The 19,891-nt window shown below is 43.0% G+C and overlaps 4 long non-coding RNA genes across 4 annotated transcripts in view; 2 read left to right on the top strand and 2 right to left on the bottom strand.

Moving 5' to 3' along the window:
• Window positions 1-5,170, top strand: part of LOC119141272 — a 6,113-nt gene extending 943 nt beyond the window's left edge. Inside the window, exon 2 of the long non-coding RNA XR_005101886.1 lies at window positions 1,901-5,170. This is a non-coding gene — a long non-coding RNA (uncharacterized LOC119141272). The remainder of the gene's footprint in view (window positions 1-1,900) is intronic.
• LOC119141275 overlaps window positions 1-11,140 on the bottom strand; it is a 26,114-nt gene extending 14,974 nt beyond the window's left edge. Inside the window, exon 1 of the long non-coding RNA XR_005101889.1 lies at window positions 10,196-11,140. This is a non-coding gene — a long non-coding RNA (uncharacterized LOC119141275). The remainder of the gene's footprint in view (window positions 1-10,195) is intronic.
• Window positions 6,984-19,891, top strand: LOC119141273. The gene is made up of 2 exons (XR_005101887.1): window positions 6,984-7,126; window positions 19,755-19,891. It is a non-coding gene; the product is annotated as an uncharacterized LOC119141273 (long non-coding RNA).
• LOC119141274 lies at window positions 13,198-13,716 on the bottom strand. The gene is made up of 2 exons (XR_005101888.1): window positions 13,536-13,716; window positions 13,198-13,457 (listed from the first exon to the last, which is right to left on the bottom strand). It is a non-coding gene; the product is annotated as an uncharacterized LOC119141274 (long non-coding RNA).

Genomic DNA, 19,891 nt, shown 5'->3' with positions numbered 1-19,891 from the left:
TGCCAGACGGTTATTGGTCGCTAAAGGCGATAGGAATTGCCGCAAAATTTCTAAAATGGGCCAATATGAGTCAAGTTTTGAAGAGGAAACAAAGGCGGAAAAGGAATACCCAAAAATTACTCCCCTAGATAGTCCCTTGGGAACAATGCTCAGGCACTGGGGTCACTGGCCATCTCAAGAGGGGAAAAAAAAAAAAAAGTCCATTACTGTATGGAAGTGTGGGCGAGAGAGGAAATTCGATCCGGTTATGTATATTGGCCAATATTTGGATGTTTTGATGATTGGATTTGTAAGACGTTGAATTTATAGGTGAATAATAAAGAGCCCTTTAGGAAGAAAGTGAATATGCTGCGCTGTGGAGAGTGTTGGAGACGGGAAGATTGGCTTCATTATTTACTTAAAGAGAAAAGAAGGAAAGGGAGGCAGGGAGAGGGAAACTAAACCAACCACGTTATTATGGGAGCCATTAGACAATTTACCCCCGCCTTATTTAAGGCAGGATGCGGAGGGCCGTCAGGAGAGAATACATCCCCAACTGCCTCCTGACCTCGTTCTGTCGACTTCCCTACTTTCTCCTCCTTCTAGTCACACCAGGAGTAAAACAGCACAGAAAGAGAGAGATGAAATTTATGAAAAAGAAGCGGTGGCTCTGGTTTCCCTCCGAGAGGTACTGATGGGAGGAGATAGAGGAGGAATTGCATTTTTATCGGTACCTTTGAATACAAGAGATGTGAGATTCTTTAAAAGAAATGGGTCATCTGTTAGATGATCCTTTGGGAGTCTCTGAACGATTAGACCAGTTCTTAGGTCCTAATACCTATACCTGGGAAGAAATACTATCTATTTTGGGAATATTATGTACAGCCGAAGAAAGATCTATGATTAGACAGGCAGGAATACGGATGTGGGAAGGAAGGTATCAACAAGGCCCTCCTGCGGAACAGAAATGGCCTAACCAAAACCCGAATTGGAGTAACCAAAATGCCCGTGATAGACACAATGTGTCAGATTTGAGAGAATTGATTATCCAAGGAATCAAGGGGGCAGAATATTAATAAGGCCTTTAGTGAACATCAGGGAAAGGATGAGTCCCCTACGGACTGGTTAGAGAGACCGAGGAAAAATTTACAAATATATTTGGGGGTGGACCCAGCCTCTCCAGTCGGAGAAGCAATACCAAAAAACCCAATTTTTGGCCAGATCATGGGGGGATATAAAAAGGAAGCTGGAAAAGTTGGACGATTGGCCGGTTCGAGGATTACAGGAATTGTTGAGGGAAGCTCAAAAAGTGTATGTGCGGAGAGATGAGGAGAAACGAAAAGAAAGCAAAAATACTTGTAGCGGCATTCCGGGAAACTCAGCAAAGGGAACAGCCGAAAATGATCTCAAAAGCTCCCAGATCAGAAGGTGAAAGAAGACAGCCTATGATTCCAGGGAAGAGGAGTAAGGATTCCCCTGGGAAAATGCCCGAATGTTATTATTGTGGGCAGAAGGGACATTTAAAAAAGGATTGTCAGAAGCGAATGAGGGACAAAAAGGTAGTATATGTCCCCCATGACATTAGAGGAAACCTCCAACAGAAAGCACATAAATGGCTTACCGACAATAGATTATTAAAATATGAAGCTATTTTAATTCATTCTTCTGATTTGGATTTAAGGATGACTACAGCACAAAACCCAGCACAGTTTTGGTTTGGGGAATGGGAGAAGACCTCAATACTTGAACATAACTATAGATTTAGTAGAGCTACAAACAAAAATTGGACCAGATCTAGGGAAAGAATAGTTGGAGAAAGGGGAAAAACTGTTTATTGATGGATCCTCTTGGGTGATTAACTGGAGAGAAGATAGCCTTAACCTTCAATGGGAAGGACCATTTCTTGTTCTTTTAGCTACAGAAAGGCGATAAGGACGGCTGAAAAGGGGTGGACACATGCTTCAAGGGTAAAGGGACCAATAAAGGAATGGAGAGTCGTAACTGAACCTGGGGATACCAAACTTACCTTTAAAAGAACTTGATGTAACGGCTGGGGAAATTCATATTGACTTCCCTAAAAGGGGACTGTAAATTCAACTCTAATTGAATTTACAAAAATTTAAAGTACTAGAGGACCAATTTATCTTTAGTAGCTGATGGAACCCACTTTTTCCCCAATTTTCCCAGACCTCTGCGAAAGGCACTCTGTAGTAAAGACTGGAGGGAATCGGTGCTGCAGCTGACAAGGTCTGCCAAGGGCTGCAACCCCTGGGGGGGTGACCCCTGGGCATTATGATGCTGAATGGACCTCTCTTGATATGGGTCCTGATTGGAACCCTGTGGAAAGTTGTGGGCACCCTTTTTACTTCCAACTTTGATTTGAAAACAGGGATGGATAAAGAAAGAAGATAAAGAACATAGGTTGTTATTTAGCTTGTTTTATCATGAGATGGAAACGTGAGTCAAATGTGAAGTTCCCACAGTTGCTAAAAATCTGTTTGTAAAACTTGTCAAAAATATAACAGAGTAACTAGTTACTATGTGTATGGAGAGACACACTTTGATTTGTGGAAAATTAGCATTTACCTCTTTGCCAAATAATTGGGTTGGGTTATGTATAGTAGGTGCAATAAAACTAGCTTCTTCTGTTACCAGTAAGTAGGAGAGAACGACTGGGGTTCCAGTATAGCATTGGACTACCTGTTGGCACAGGAAGGGGGAGTTTGTTGGAAATTTAATCTTACCAATTGTTGTATGTAATTGGGTTACCGAATTGAATGTTGTACTCCTGGGAATATTGGGGGGGGGGGGGGGGGGCGGGGGTGTTGTTACTTACCCCTTGTTTAATTCAATGTGTTATTTGATTAATACTATCAGCGGTACAGATTATGCAACTAGAAATAAGGAATGACTACAACATGAAAAGCTGTTATCGAATTGGAAACTAAGACATGAATCAATGAGATAAACGTAGTGATAATTCATGTCAAAATAGAATATAGCGTGATAAGTGTAATTGTACCCTGTGTAAATCTAAAATAGTTTGTGACCACTATAACCTGTATCACAATTGTAATGAACAGGCGGATGCGCTTCACCTTTAAGACAATGAAACCACTAGAAAACTCCCCCTTCTCCTGAGGCAATCCCTATGCCAAGCGCTCAAAAGCGCGCCAAAGGCGAGCCAATAGGAGGAGAAGGTGTACCCTAGTAACACAGATGACCCAGTGGGGAAAGAGCAGGATGCTTATCGCTTATCCGGCGAGAAGAGATTGGTCACGATGCTGGTATAAGAGACGCTGTTCAGAACTCTGGGTGCGTGTGCTGGGGCTAATTGAGTTCTCTGCGCACCCGGGGTTGTTCTTGCTTATTGTTTCTCAACCTAAATCGATTGAACCCAAAATAAAATTGTTATAAACGATAACAATTAAAACAATCTGATGTATTATGTCAACTGTGAGTAACATGTGGACTGGTATTTTCCAGTACTGCCCTAAGTGTAAGATATATTGCTCTTCTGCACCTGGGGAGGTCAGGAGGTAAGATGGTGAGAGAAATGGTGCAGGGCTGTTTCTGGATTTCTGCAAGAAAGGCTCAACAGAAATGGCTTAATAAAGACAGTTGTTCTAATAAAGCAGAACAAAAATGGGAATATAGAGTAAATCCTGTGTCCTTCTGCATGCAGGGTGCCCTGCTTTTGTGCAGCATCAGACGGACCCCAGATGGATTTTCCCCACAGCATGCTGTGTAGATTCTGTCCTCCCTCCCACAATGTCATGGCTTTTCTTTTGTGTAACAGGAATGTGTGTCTTCTCACAGGTTACAACATCATCTCTGTCATAACATCATCAGTGTGCAACACAGGCCAGCACAAGTCACTCGCAGGTTCCCTTACAGCATCTACTCATGCGGACACACAGGCCTTAAGTATAACATCCAATAACCATGGCTCGCTTAGTATCACAAATCCCTCAATATCTTCAACAAGGTTCCCAGTGCTGTTGTATACAGATGGTAGTGCTGTAACAAAGGCAGACGTGTCCTGCATGTGCTTGGTGATCACACATTGGTGATGGCAGGAATATTACCAACATCTGGTTCCTTTTAACACTGAGAACATTTTCATCGGAATCGTTCCCGTTTGCTCAGTCATTGCTTAGTGTGGGAACAAGGCTGTAATGGCAACCTCTGTTGCTCATGGCTTCCTTGTCATCTTGAGGTACAACCCAGGGAAGGCAGGAAGAAAATGACCTAAATGAATAAGCAAGCAAGAAAAAAAATTGTAAAAAAAGAACTGCACCCATTTCCTTTGCTACCTCCTCCCTGCAATGTGAGTCACTAGGGCCACCATTTTCATCTTCTCTTTCTGATGCTATTGCTTAAGTAGAAAAACTTTTCTCCCTTGCAGCTTGAAAATACAGAGGTGAGGGCCAATGCAGGCTGTTCCCTGGACATAAGAAAGCTACCCTCCTTCCTTTAGTTTTGTATGACTTTCTGTACTGTATAAAAAAATACTTTTCCACTAACAACAATAACTGTAAAAAATGTAGCATTGGCACAGAGCAGAAATTCTCTGTGGTATCACTGCGATACATCAGTGTGTGATAACAATGCCTGAGTTTTCTAACAGCAGGTATAAGCTACCAAACTGCTCTTCTTGGCATACATATTTGTGACTAAAATTCAACTACATTTTTTGAAGAAACGTGTCTACTAAATTTGTAACTAAATTCCAGTTATGTACAATACACCCTCCAAGCTGAACTAAGTATAATTGATTACAAAAGAAAAGCATGCCCAGTATTGAGGATGAATATTTTTTCTACCATGGATCAGAGCAACCTAGCATGACTGAAAAAAAAGGCTTAACAAATATTTGACAGAATGAAATATAAGTGTTCAGTGAGACTTACACTAACCACGTAGCTCTTAAACAAATATTTATCTGACTTACTGTTCCCTCTGTTCTGTTACTGAGATAGGATTGTAAACCCTGTGCTCAAAACCTGTGCCCAAACCTGCAGATATTGAAAAAGAAATCGAGTGCCATCTTGTGGATGCCACAAGAACACAAACATTTACTTGAAAGCATTAATTTAAAAAAATATGCTAGTAGACACCTGCTTGTATAAACATAAACAAAGGCATAATTCATTATTAAGAGCAAGAAATACACTACGAACAATATAAATGCACCTGCCTCACGATTTTTTTTTTCTCTACAGCTGAAATAAGTCACAAATTCTAGGAGTAAGTGGTCACATTGTCTACTGTTATGGACTGACATTAGGAACTAAGTCACAATTTCGGTATTCAGGCTTAATATCCATGATACTTCCATTACTAAACTTCATTACACAGAACTTACTGTAACATGTCTCTCCCCATGCTGTCAGACAGAAGAACAGAATGTATACAGTAGTAGCATATTTAGGACTTCTTCCACTTCTTGTTTTTGTTCAGCCAAAGTTACACGTACAATGAACCTCTAAGTCAGTGAAAGTTACTCTGACTGAAGCAATGAATTAAAATGTTAGCATTAAACAGATGATGGGGAAGTAGGATGCGAGAAAAAAAAGAATTGGAAAAAGGCTAAATTTGAGGTGGAATAATTTTAAAAATAATTTTGGCTTTATTCTATAAACTTGTGCCCACAGAACCATGAATTGGTAGCGTTCAGCATTTTGTGGCGTGACACAAATCGGTTTCTCAAGGCAGTTCTGAATCATTAGAATGAAAAAGCTACCACCACCTTAACTGCAGTTAGATATGAGCACAGCACAGGTACTTAGGCTGCTTTTCCTTGTTAAAAAGTACCCAATGGAATTACAGATAATGCCAGCAGCACTTTTGTAACTCATATAAAACGGGAAAAACTAGGAACCGTGCCTCATAGGAATAACTGGAAATGATTGAGAACTCTCTTCAAGGACTTTGCAGATTTTTCAAGATACTGATACATGCTTTCATATAAACATGCAAAGTACACCACAGCAGTCCCGAATAAGACCCCCAAGACTTGCTTGGCATACATACCACTTACATAAATGGATAGCTTGGGCTGTATGCTATGTAGCAGACACTGGATAGACACGTGCATCTTGATATCTTGCATGGCACATAAGCAAATTCAATTTATTTGTGCTGGATGAGGCCCATAGAAAACAGTTTTAATCGGCTGGGCATATTAAAGCAGTGTAGCAACACACAAGATGAAAAGCAACTGGAAACAGGAAATTAAAGAACAGGAGCACAGAGGAGGCCTTTACTGCCCAATACTGAGCAAATAACAGGATGAGTGTTTCTGTCCAGATGTATAGTCCTGAAGGAACTCCCTGTGGTGCTAGGCTGACACATCATGGGAGAGTACAAATTATTTCCTTTAGCAAGCGACTACTATTTGTCCTAATTATATAACAAACATATATATATATATATATATAAAAAACAATATACATATATACCACAATATACATATATACCAATTTCCACGGATTTCCCCAGATGTCTGCGGTATTAGGAAGCATTTGAGCTTTTCCGAAAGCAAAAGCAAACCTTGAATCACCAGGGAAGAAACGTACCCTATGTGCGGGCGCGGGCGAAGCGCGCCACAGTCCCCTTCGGTAGCGCCGCTGCCACCGTCCCGCACGCTGCTGCGCGAAGGCCGCTGCGCCGGCCGGCTCCCGGCGCTGCCCGGCGGCGGGCCCTGGGGAAGCCTGTCGGCAGGGGTCAAGGGCAACCGCCGCCCCCGGGAGCTCCGCAGCCGAGCGCAGCTGCCCCCGGAGAGACCCCTCGGCTGAGCGCCCAGAACGAACGACCCGCTCGACACGGCGCGGGACCTCTCCTGCCCAGCAGGAACCGGCGGCCCGGCCCGCGGCCTGCCCCCGCGGCGGGGCTCTCAGCCTGCGGCAGGGCCCGGCGCCACGGCCCGCCCCACGGCCCCGCGGCAGAGCGCGGTTCCCCCGGCGATGAGCGGGAACGCAGCGGGGCGGGCCGGCCGGCGCAGAACTTCGGCGATGGGTGGGGTGGGAGGAGGGTGCGACCCACTCCGTTCCCGAGGGAGCTGCCGGCGACTGCTGCGAGCGGAAGGCCGGGGCGGGCGCCCGTCACCGCTCCTCCTGCCGGCAGTGCCCAGGGCGGGGCGGCGGTGAGCCCTGCGCGCCGCGGGGGCGGCTCGGCGGGGCGCCGGGCGGGAAGCTGGCGGCGGCGGGGCAGGTCCTGCCGCGGAGGGGTGGTGACGGGCTGCAGCAGAGGCTCCGAGGGGCTGCGCGTCCCCGCCGGTGAGCGGTGCGCGGGCGCCCGGGCAGAGCCGGCGCCGCATCCCCCGGCGGGGCGAGGGTGACGCTTCCCGTGAGGGCCGCCGGCGAGGCGGGCCCTGGCGGCCCTCGGCGTATCCTGCGCGGAGCCGGAGCTCCGCATCGGGTCCCTGTCCCGGGACCGCGGGGGGCAGGAGCGCGCCTGCCAGCGCGGGCGGCGCCGGGCCCGGGCGTTCCGGCAGGCTGCGCCCCTGCGGCCGGCCGGCGGGGCCGCGCCGTGCTCCGCGCCGCAGGGCGGGGGCGGCTGGCGCTGCGGCCGAGCGGAGTGGCGGGGCGCCGGGGGCCCGGTAGCTGGCGGCTGAGCGCGTTTGACGGCGGGTGACGCCCGGCCGTGCGGTAGAGTTGTGCCTTTGGCTTGGCTTGTGCTGTCGGTGAAAAGGCTGGGTTTGTTCCCGGTTAGGTGTCTTGGTGCTCCGCGCCCCCCCACCCCCCTTTGGTACAGGTTTGTTCACTCAAGCGCCTTATTTTCCGACCGTCTGTTAAACGATTTCTTTCTGTCTGCTTTTTTGTTAGTTATCTCATCTGATGACGGCAGTGATTTGTAAGTTGCTGCGAAGTGATTGTATGCACTGTGCATGGTGTTGGGATAGGGCAGGTTGAAAAACATCCCTTCTTATAAACTTGTTGGACCTCAGATCAGGACGAGAAAGGGAGTGGGTGCTCGGAGTAACTTTAAGGAAAGAGATGTAAAGCAAATAATACAGAGGTTAAAAAGCACAGCAAGTGCAGTTCTAGAGAGAAGTATATTTTCCTGTTGCAGTTCCCTGTTTGACTTCTCTGAGTACAGAGAGAGGTGTAATTCAGACTGATTTCATCTTTTTCTAAGGGTAAGCTGAAGTCAGTGGACATTTTGCACAAATCCTAATAGGCAAGAAAACCTTCTCTAACAAATCTTGAGGTGCTGGATATGTGATGATGTGAATAAGCTGTAAATAATATGGTCAAGTTTGTATTCATAAACCAATATTCATTTTAATGCATAAATAAGCTTGTAATTGTATAGCGACAAAGGGGTTAAAATGTCTGAAAGATCATAGAGACTGTTCTGGCAAGAAAGCTGCAAATCTCTGAAAGGGGAGCTGTCCTCCTTATGTACAAAGCAAGCTGCCCTACCAAGGAGATAATGGGACAGCAGGATGGCCTTGAGTAAAATTACAAGGGTTATTGTAAAAACCCTGGGAAAGATTTCTACAAGTCTGCCAACTCATCACTTTTGAGACCTAAGGTGAAAAGTACACCATGAGGAAGACCTACGGCCTTCCTCCCATAGACCACTGCCCACATTCTAAAGACCCCGGCCCACAATTTTTGGAAGAATCTGCGCAAGCGTGAAGGACTGATAAGCTAATTAGCATACGAAGTGAGGGTAGGCGGGTTCAGGTGATGAATATGTATAGGCGTTAATGGAATATTCATTGTTTCATTATATAAATATAAGATAATCTGCCCCTCTGGGTGTGTAGGATTGGTGGAAGGATCCCCCGTACACCCGGCGCCGACAATAAAGAATACTTAATCACTAAGAAATTCTGAAGACGTTCTTTGAAACAATCTGGCGACCCAGATGGGACAGCTCTCTGCCTGACCGTAGGACCCGCTGGGAAGCAGACTCCCTTGGGTACCCCCGGGATTTTCCCGGAGGGACTCCCCAACTCATCGGATCACTGCGGAGGCAGACAAGAATCCCATCTCCTGTAAGTGATAGTATTCTTTATTGCTGTATTCTGGTATTACCGGTAATCTGGGGTTACCCGTAAGATGAGAAAATTGATTTCCGCAGGGTAACATCTGGGTATGCTTGGGAACTAGTTTCTCAGGTATACATCTGGGTATGCTTGGGAACTAGTTTCTCAGGTATACATCTGGGTGTGCTTGGGAACTAGTTTCTCAGGTATACATCTGGGTATGCTTGGGAACTAGTTTCTCAGGTATACATCTGGGTATGCTTGGGAACTAGTTTCTCAGGTATACATCTGGGTGTGCTTGGGAACTAGTTTCTCAGGTATACGTCTGGGTGTGCTTGGGAACTAGTTTCTCAGGTATACGTCTGGGTGTGCTTGGGAACTAGTTTCTCAAGTATACATCTGGGTGTGCTTGGGAACTAGTTTCTCAGGTATACGTCTGGGTGTGCTTGGGAACTAGTTTCTCAGGTATACATCTGGGTGTGCTTGGGAACTAGTTTCTCAGGTATACGTCTGGGTGTGCTTGGGAACTAGTTTCTCAGGTATACGTCTGGGTGTGCTTGGGAACTAGTTTCTCAGGTATACATCTGGGTATGCTTGGGAACTAGTTTCTCAGGTATACATCTGGGTATGCTTGGGAACTAGTTTCTCAGGTATACATCTGGGTGTGCTTGGGAACTAGTTTCTCAGGTATACATCTGGGTGTGCTTGGGAACTAGTTTCTCAGGTATACATCTGGGTGTGCTTGGGAACTAGTTTCTCAGGTATACATCTGGGTGTGCTTGGGAACTAGTTTCTCAGGTATACGTCTGGGTGTGCTTGGGAACTAGTTTCTCAGGTATACGTCTGGGTGTGCTTGGGAACTAGTTTCTCAAGTATACGTCTGGGTGTGCTTGGGAACTAGTTTCTCAGGTATACGTCTGGGTGTGCTTGGGAACTAGTTTCTCAAGTATACGTCTGGGTGTGCTTGGGAACTAGTTTCTCAGGTATACGTCTGGGTGTGCTTGGGAACTAGTTTCTCAGGTATACGTCTGGGTGTGCTTGGGAACTAGTTTCTCAGGTATACGTCTGGGTGTGCTTGGGAACTAGTTTCTCAGGTATACGTCTGGGTGTGCTTGGGAACTAGTTTCTCAGGTATACGTCTGGGTGTGCTTGGGGACTAGTTTCTCAGGTATACGTCTGGTCTGGAAAACTCAGGTATGCTTCTGTGGCTAGCACCCTAAGTATACTTCTGGTTCTGTTTGGGTTTTATCGGCATTTAATTGCCATCTGGAATCTGGCAAGTTTGCTTATAAAGCTTATTTGCTGCAGTGTTGCTTATTTTGGTTACCGGATTTGTGGAATGTGGAATTTGACTTTGATAATTGTTACTGTGGTTTCGGCTATATTTTTGATAATAATAGTGAGCTCTTGGTGTTGCTGTAGAAAGATACCTGCGTGTTGCATTTTGTAAGTATTAATTCTGTAAGTGATAAGTGTGTTCTGTGAGTGTAAGCTGGGAAAAAATGGAAGGAAAGCAGAGTGGTGGGATTTTAAAGAAAAGCCCGTTAGGATGTGTTTTGAGTCACTGGAGGGATATTGGAGGGTCTGCTGGTGGAAATGTGAATAAGAAAACATTGATAAAGTACTGCAATCAATGGTGGCCACTTTATAAGCTGGAAGGTGGGGAAAAGTGGCCTTGTAATACTTTGCTGCAGTACGGAGAGAAGGAAAATGGGATGAAGTAATGTGTGCTGATATGTTTGTGTGACAGAAGGAGTGTGGGATTAACACCACCTGATCTTTGATTATGGCTCTAGAAAAGGATAGGAAAACAAACAAACAAACAAAAAACCAAAAACCTGAGACCTAAACTAAAAAAAATTAAAATAAAAACAGAGAGAGCTCAGGTTGTGGTTCTTTCTGTGCAGCAACCAGAATGAAACACGTTGTAAGATAAAAACTTGTGCTAGTGTATGTAAGATCTGAAGCCGGGGGGTGGAGAGTCAAAGACCCTGTGAAAGTGTTAAAGTCTTGGGGTGAGTTTGTACAAACCCCCGTACCCCCTGGAAGGTGCGGCTGAGTCCTGCTGGACGCATGGCAGGGTGTTTGCTGTTTGCCTGCAAAGGCTGATATGTAAGAACACAGACTTAAAGCAACAAGGAGCAGATTTGCATTCAGGGTAAGAAACAGTTAAAACAGAAGTGCTGCTGCAGAGGCAGGCTTGTGTAACCTGCAGAGCAGGAAGAGCATCTCCTGCTCCAATCCTTCTGCTGGTGAGGAGGAGGGGGTTGCTGTTGCTGACGATTAAGCAGAAGGACCTGACAATGTTACCCCAATTGCTGCGGCATTTGCAGCACAACAGGACCGGTAACGGCCCCTTTAGGGCAGGCAGCGGGTCTGAGGAGAGTAAAGGTGAATCTTTGATGGGGAAATTTAGATGTTTGAAAGTTGGTTGTGAATAGGAGTGGATAAAGGTTCGAGTTGTTTGTTACTAGGTAATTGTGATGTAGAAAAGTTGGTGAATATAAAACCAACTTATTTGGTGTTAAACTTCAGTGAAAAGAATTTGTTACATTTGTGGGAGCTGCTGGCCACCAGGAAAATATCCTGAAACCTTTAAAGTACAAACTAAGAAAACAAATAAGAATGCCAAATTCACCAAAATCTTTGTTGGGAAGAGATTTATTAGAACATCTAGACGTTTAAAGAAGGGGAAATGAAACCAAAAGTTAAAAATGATCAATTAATTAAAATGTTGAGCTTATCTTTAATTCAACAGAAAAGTGGAAGAGAGGACCTCCCTGAAGTAAAAGAAATCTTTAACCAGGTATATCTGGAAGTAAATTCCAGGTAAGGGGAAAAATGCTTTCCCTGTTACAGTAAAAATGATAAACGGGAGGCCTGCCTAACTCAGGTACAACAATATCCCTTGGTCAACAGGGCTGTGGGGGATATTGGCGTAAAAACTAAAATAAAATACACTCTGTAGTAGTTCTACTAATGTGAATCTGTGTGTTTTGCCATGACAGTGACTTGTTATGGGATGTGCAGATGAAACTCTGCATTGACAACAAAGTACAAGGAATAAGGTTGGTCAAGTGCCTCCTACCACAATCAAGGGCAAGACTGGGTTGGCCTGTGTTTGCCACCAAGAAGGATCTTGAGCTCCGCTGTTGGCTGCAACCCCGTAGGCGTTGAGCGGTGGGAACATATGCCATGCAAGACCTTGATGTGAGGAATGACCCCCTCTGTTATAAGAGGGTCTTCCAGGAAGGAAGAACATAAGATGGCCCATTGAGGCACTGATTTAGAAATTGGAAACCGCCTGGCCGACCACGAAGCCATCCAAGTAGCAGAGGAGGTAGGAAAGGAGGAATTATCCTTAATACCAGACGGTAAAATCCAAACTGTAAGTACAGATCAGGAGCCAAATTATTCTAAAGAAAACTTAAAGGTAATTCAGGACATGAATGGTAAAATAGAATTAAATAAGTGGACCTATTTGGCAGATGGTCGTATAGTGGTACCATCCAATTTAATATGGACCACAGCCGTAATAGAACATAATAAGATGCATTGGAGAGCTGATAATTTATATAAAAGTCTAAATCAGAAATTGATAGGGCAGAACTTGTATACTGTAATAAAACAGGTGACTCAGCAATGTGAAATGTGAAAATTAGCCAGGGCAACAGTGGCAAGTTGATTTTTCCAGACTCCCAAGAATTGGGGGGTACCGATATTTATTAAATGGATGGACACCCCAACGTATCATACAGTATTATGGACCTGCAACTTGGAATCCTAATGAACTCATTAACGGTGCTTGAGAACCTATCTACAATCTGAATAGTATCATTCGTCTACAGGCTGTCTTGGAAATTATTACTAATCAAACAGCTAAAGCTTTTGATGTGAAATGCAATTTATCAACACAGGATGGTTCTCGATTACCTGCTAGCTGAAGAAGGAGGTGTTTGTGGTAAAGTAAATGTTTCCAATTGTTGTTTGAAAATTAATGACAATGGTGAGGTAGTTAAACAAATCACATCAGAGATAGGGAAGTTAGCCCATGTTCCTGTCCGAACTTGGAAAGACGAATATTGACTTGTTTTCCTGGCTTCTCGGGAGCCCCTGGGTAAAATGAATCCTATTTTATTTGTTATGTGGATTAGCCACCTTATTGCTTTTGCCATGTGCTGTTCCATGTTTTATAAGATTAATTCAATGACAAAATGTACACACAAAATAACATTTTAATAGCCAACAAGAATTTGGAAACAATTGATTCTTAAAACAAATGTGAGCCAACAAGAATTTGGAAACAATTGATCCTTAACAATTCAGATAACAATGTAGGCTGAGTAAGCATAAAAATAGAATAGCAGCAAAAACAACCGCCAGGAACGCATAGATGAGGATATGGTAACGCCTTTTATACTTTTCCACCTCCGCCATAAGTTCTTGACGTGAGACAACAGAAAAACGCACCCTCTGCCTAAACAGCAACAGGAAGAAAAAGTTTTGATCTTCTTTCTAATGAACCATATAGGTTAAATGTTTTGAGAACACTCACCTTGCAGAATGTTCAGAGGGGGAAATGTACACTCTGGACCCTTCTTCCCTGGCAGGTGACGTGGTGGTCTGGTGGTGAGAAAACATTACATTGAAAACAGGGACCTGTCATTTGGCCATAGTGCCATAAATGTTACCATTGGCAGAGTTACCGGAGTAGTAAGCTTGGGAAATGGGTTTGGGACTTCATCTGGGCACGCAGTAGCCACTGTTTATCACACGAATGATCCACGTATACCTTTGAACATGCGCATGCGTGATTTCAAAGCCCCACAGAATGTGTTGGAAAAATCTGGAAAGACCGCGCATGCGAAATCCCTATAGTCTAGCCATGATAATGACGCATGTAAAAAAAAAAAAAAAAAAAAAGGGGAATGTGTTAAGAAAATACAGTGTTTTTAGTTCATTTAAGGTTTTGTTTTTGTAGGTTAATGCAAAGTAAACCATTTGACAATCAGTAAAAGTCTCATGTAACGTGAAACCAGACTTCTTCACTCGTGAATCCAGTATTTCTCTTACGAGCCGCTTGTATCCACTATTCAAGAGTAAAGAAAACTCCTGAGAAATTATGGGCCGTCACTCCAGCAGGATCCACAGGACTACGATTCTTCAGGTCATAATTATAGTCGGATGTTTGCCAAATTTGTACTTAACTCTGTGGAATAAGAATGTACATTTATCCCTGGTACAAGGCATATCTCAGGCTCTGAATAAAACTGATTGTTGGATATGTACACATATGCCTGAATATGGAGGAAAGGGTATATCATTGATTGGATTTCCATTACCTAGGAATAAATCTTAGGAAAGACTGTGGGGAAAATACCTCTTGGAGTATTGAAAATGATGAAATTTTGAAATTAGAGATAAATAGTCCTAAGGTGCAAGAGTCTAGTCCTAAGGTGCAAGAGTCATACTATATGTGTGTTCAGAGATGTAATCCACCTAAAGGAATGGGAATTGTGGATTGTAATCCCGTAATGTATGTAGGAACTCAGTCCTTTTGTAATAACACTTTAGACATCGGTACTTCACTGTCTGTTAGCTCTACTGCTTGGCCAGTGCCCGAAGGGAAAGGATGGTACTGGCTGTGCAATGATACAGTTCGAAAGGTTTTACCTAAAAATTGGAAGGGAACCTGCACCTTGGGAGCAGTAGTGCCTAATATGACAGTACATGATTCGTTCTCACAGGGATACTTAAGAAATCATATTAAAAGGATTAGACGGGAAAACACAAATCCTATAATAGGGAGGCCTACTGCATTCCATAGTTTTGCTCGATGGTTTGTCCCTTGGTTAGGAGTGAGTGAATTAGAAAAAAACCATAATCAATATATCTGCGATAATAGAGAAATTAGAAAACAGAACAATTGATGCATTGAAAGCCCAACAAGAGGAAATATCTAGCCTCTCATAAGTGGTATTACAAAATAGAATGACTTTGGATTTGCTGTTAGCTGATCGAGGGGGAGTGTGTACAGTTATAAATACTAGTTGTTGCGTATACGTGGACCAAAGTGGAAGAGTTTCCACTGACTTAGAGGAGATACCAAGGTATTACGTGAAGTAAGTGAGGATGATGTGTCTTGGGATTTTGGAAATCTTGGGACAACTCTAACTTCCTGGTTACCTAATGTACAATGGTTAAAACAGGTGTTAGCTGCCATAGTTTTGTTGATTGTTTTAATAATACTTGTGTGTATTCTGTTCAAATGCTTATTCTATTGTACTTTTGAAAGATAAAATAGCAAAGGAATTTGCTTGTATCGAGAAAAGGGGGGAATGATGTGAATAAGCTGTAAATAATATGGTCAAGTTTGTATTCATAAACCAATATTCATTTTAATGCATAAATAAGCTTGTAATTGTATAGCGACAAAGGGGTTAAAATGTCTGAAAGATCATAGAGACTGTTCTGGCAAGAAAGCTGCAAATCTCTGAAAGGGGAGCTGTCCTCCTTATGTACAAAGCAAGCTGCCCTACCAAGGAGATAATGGGACAGCAGGATGGCCTTGAGTAAAATTACAAGGGTTATTGTAAAAACCCTGGGAAAGATTTCTACAAGTCTGCCAACTCATCACTTTTGAGACCTAAGGTGAAAAGTACACCATGAGGAAGACCTACGGCCTTCCTCCCATAGACCACTGCCCACATTCTAAAGACCCCGGCCCACAATTTTTGGAAGAATCTGCGCAAGCGTGAAGGACTGATAAGCTAATTAGCATACGAAGTGAGGGTAGGCGGGTTCAGGTGATGAATATGTATAGGCGTTAATGGAATATTCATTGTTTCATTATATAAATATAAGATAATCTGCCCCTCTGGGTGTGTAGGATTGGTGGAAGGATCCCCTGTACACCCGGCGCCGACAATAAAGAATACTTAATCACTAAGAAATTCTGAAGACGTTCTTTGAAACAGTGATGACATCTGTTGAATATAAACTTTTTTTTTTTCTCTTGATTGTTTATATGTGGCTTATTAGTATCAGGGAGTGCGGGAGGGAAGTTTTTTCTGCTTATGAACTAGAGAGATGTCCACTAACTGTAAATTCTTCAAAATCAGCTTGAAACTTTGCATGAAGAGCTCTCCCTTTTGTGTGAAGTTAAAGTAGGACAGTTGTTAGGCTAAAGGCTTAGATTTAGTCTCTTCAGTCAGAAATGAACATATTTTGTTCTAGATTTGTGTTTTTCCAAGAAAATCATAGAAGTACACAAATACAGGTAACCTAAAAGGCAACATGAAAAACTGGCAGATGAATAAAATCATAACTTCATTTATTTTTACGTCTTATACTTACTAAAGAAAAAACAATTTGCTAATACTTACACAGTTCTAGGGTGCTACTTTAAAGTGCCAAAGAAACTTGATGTTTCTGTTCTTTGACCATACCAAAGTAGTGATAGTCCTAACAGTGAAATGCACTCAGACTGCATATTTTAGTTTAGTAATTTTAGGTAGAGAATTAACTATTTAACTATAGAACAGAATAGAATGTACATAACTATGCAACAGTGTGTGTAGGAGGTGTGATAACTCTCATACCTCTGTATTACCGCTGAGACTATTTTTTAGGAGGCTGTTCTCTGGTTTATGTTTTGCAAGTGGCACCTTGTTATCTCGCTGTCATCATCACTAGACGCGTGGCTTTTAGGTGTTTGAAGATTCTGTGATGCACTTCAGTTACACAAATACACACTTTAGAGAATTTTTGCAGGTAACTTTTCTGAGCAAGTAGTTGAAAACTTTCCATCTTATATCTGTACTGGTATATACTATGGATGGTCCTGTGCTGGAAATGGAGATGTGCATAAAATGATTTTGAACACAGGATGGAATCCTTTCTAAGGATATGTAAGAATATTAAGAAATCAGTGATAAACTTTTTGCTTTGTGTGGTACTTTGTTTATTATAAATGAGGCAGACATTGAGTTTGAATAAGATCAGAATTTAATCCATAAATGAGATTAGGAATTTCCTTTGCTGTTAAAAATGTATTTGGTATCCTCTCAGTAGCCATAGAGCATGCAGCTGTGATAAATAAAAAATATTTTCATTTTCCTCTTTCACCATTACTTAAATACTTCTGAAATCAAAATTCACATTTCCAAAGTAGTTGTTGCTTATTGTGCCAATAGGCAGATAAACATGTGCTTAATGGATGTTTTCAGTGTAGTTGGTTATGGAACCCCAAGAATGAGCTGGAAAATACTAGTCTGTCATCCTCTTTAATCCATACACATTTAAAGTATGAGATTCTGGGGCATCTTAATTTGTAATGATTTTGCAGTAATTCTTCTCTTAAATGGTGGAATCCATATATGTGGTACTGTGGCTTGATATACAGAATCAAGATCCAAAACCAAGTAGTAACAAAAGAGTTAAAATCCTGAACTGTGGCATTATGTTTTTCTTGCTATGCAGTGCTGGTGCTTTTCCTGAGTCTTGCAGAACTTTGTTTTAATTGCTAATACCTGGAAGCAGTTTTATTTTGACATCGATCCCTGCTTCAAAGATAGCAGCCTTCACTCTTAGAATTTTATCATTCAGTTCCTGTGAGTTACTTGTAAAAGCTCTCTTTTTAAAACAACTGTTTCATTCAAATTCATCACAGTTATTTGGACTCAGCAACTTAATGATCAAACAAATCTATGCATTATTTGTGATTTGCTGCCTTGAAAATCTTACCTCTGAAATAAATGCCACAGTGTTCTTAAATGCCATGCAAATTACAGTTCTCCCTACTAATGTAATCGAAATCTCTAGCCTCTTGATCTTGATATATGTTAGACTAAGTGTGTCAGTTTTTCCTGGCATGTGTGGGAGAGAATTTGAATTAAAGGTATCAGCTTGACATCCTTGCAACAAGGGAAATAAACTCAAAATGCATCGTGATGATTGCCAATGTATTTCTGTTCTTTTAGGAAACACACATAATCCACACTTTCAAAGATGATTTTTACGGAGAGATTCTTAGTATAGTCATTCTTGGATATAGTTGATCAGAAAAAAACTTTGGTTCTTTTGATCAGTGTTGTAGGTCTCTTAAACTGATGGTTTATTTGTTGTGTTCTTGCATATTGAAAGTACTGTTTCACTGTTCTCTCTTCATAATCAGCTATGTTATGTAGGGTAGCTGTTTCTTGTGATAGCTCTTTCATGTAGCTGTTTCTCAAGGGTAGAGAGGACTTACTGAGAGATCTGGATAGACTATAGAGAGCTGGGCAATCACCAACCATATGAAGTTTAACAAGAGCAAGTGCTGGATTCTGTGTGTGGGATGGGGCAATCCTGGTTATGTGCATGAACTGGGGACTGAGAGGCTGGAGAGCAGCTCTGTGGAAAGAGATCTGGGGGTTTGGGATAACGGCAAAGTTGAATATGCATCAACAGTGTGCCCTGGCAGCCAAAAGGGCCAACCATGTCCTGGGGTGCATCAAGCACGGCATCACTAGCTGGTTGAGGGAAGTGATAGTGTCACTCTGCACTGCATTGGTGTGGCACCACCTCGAGGACTGTGTACAGTTTTGGGTGCCTCCTTATAAGAAGGACATCAGACTATTAGAGCATGGCTAGAGGAGAGTGACCAAGGTGGTGAAAAGCCTTGCGGGCAAGATTTTTGAGGAGCAGCTGAAGTCACTTGTTTTGTTCAGCTTGGGGAAAGCTGAGGGGTGACCTCACGGCAGTCTACAACTTCCTCAAGGGGGGCAGCAGACGGGGAGGTGCTGATCTCCTCTCTCTGGTGACCAGCGATAGCATACAAGGAAATGGAATGAAGCTGCATCGGGGCTTAGCCTGTCTGTTAGGAAAAGGCTCTTCACTGAGAGGGCGATAGGTCACTGGAACAGGCTCCCCAGGGAAGTGGTTGTGGTACCAAGGCTATAAGAGTTCAGGGAGTGCCTGCACGATGCTCTTAGTCATATGGTTTAATTCAGGGGTCCTCAAACTACGGCCCATGGGCCAGATACAGCCCCCCAGGGTCCTCAATCCGGCCCCCGGTATTTACAGACCCCCCCGCCCCCCCCTCCCCCCCCCCCCCCCCCCCGCCGGGGGTTGGGGGGGAAACCAAGCAGCCGCAGATGGCTGCCTGCCACTGCATCCGCGCGCCGGCCCCCTGGTTAAAAAGTTCGAGGATCCCTGGTTTAGTTTTAGGTGGTCCTGCAAGAAGCAGGGAGTTGGACTCAATGATCCTTATGGGTCCTTTCTAGCTCAAGCTGTCCTATGATTCCTGTCTTACCTTTGACTTTTCAATAAAATATTTTTTTAAACTGCATCTACTAATACATAAATTGATCATATTAAAAAAAGCAGTCTAAATTTCAGTCTAAAAATTATATTGCCTTGTCAGTCGCCTGCGGAGTAGCTTGCACATCATGAGCTTGTTGTATAAGTGTTGGTCTAGTTTGTCCATTTCTTTGAAAAATGCATCTTTGCTAAAACTCAAATAGGTAATTAAATTCTGTTGACTTTTTGATATGTCTTGGAGCAAGGAAAAGATAGTGTTTACAGCAGTGAAAAGTGCAGTGCATGTCAAAAACATAAAACCATGTCATTTCAGAAACAGCAAATGTTGCTTTTTCAACTTTATAGTAACAAATATATTCTGCTCCTGTGTCTGTTTTGTGGTGTATTGTAGTACACCCTTTTTCACTTGTTATTGTGTGTTCAGAATTCAGTTCAGCTTTTAAATACTGCTTTTCTTCCTTCTCTTTTGCAGACGGGCTCGTTTTATCAATTCAAGAAGACATTGAAGAGGCAAAAAGACAGCTAGATTTACCATAACATCTTGAACTCAAAGAATACAATTTCTTTCATCTGCCAGAAGCCAAACCAATAAACCACTAAGCAAAACCA

Source organism: Falco rusticolus, chromosome Z (genome assembly GCF_015220075.1).
Source record: "Falco rusticolus isolate bFalRus1 chromosome Z, bFalRus1.pri, whole genome shotgun sequence".
In the NCBI taxonomy this organism is placed as follows: domain Eukaryota; kingdom Metazoa; phylum Chordata; class Aves; order Falconiformes; family Falconidae; genus Falco; species Falco rusticolus.
The sequence above is the reverse complement of the archived record's forward strand: the minus strand, read 5'-3'. Positions and strand labels throughout refer to the sequence as shown.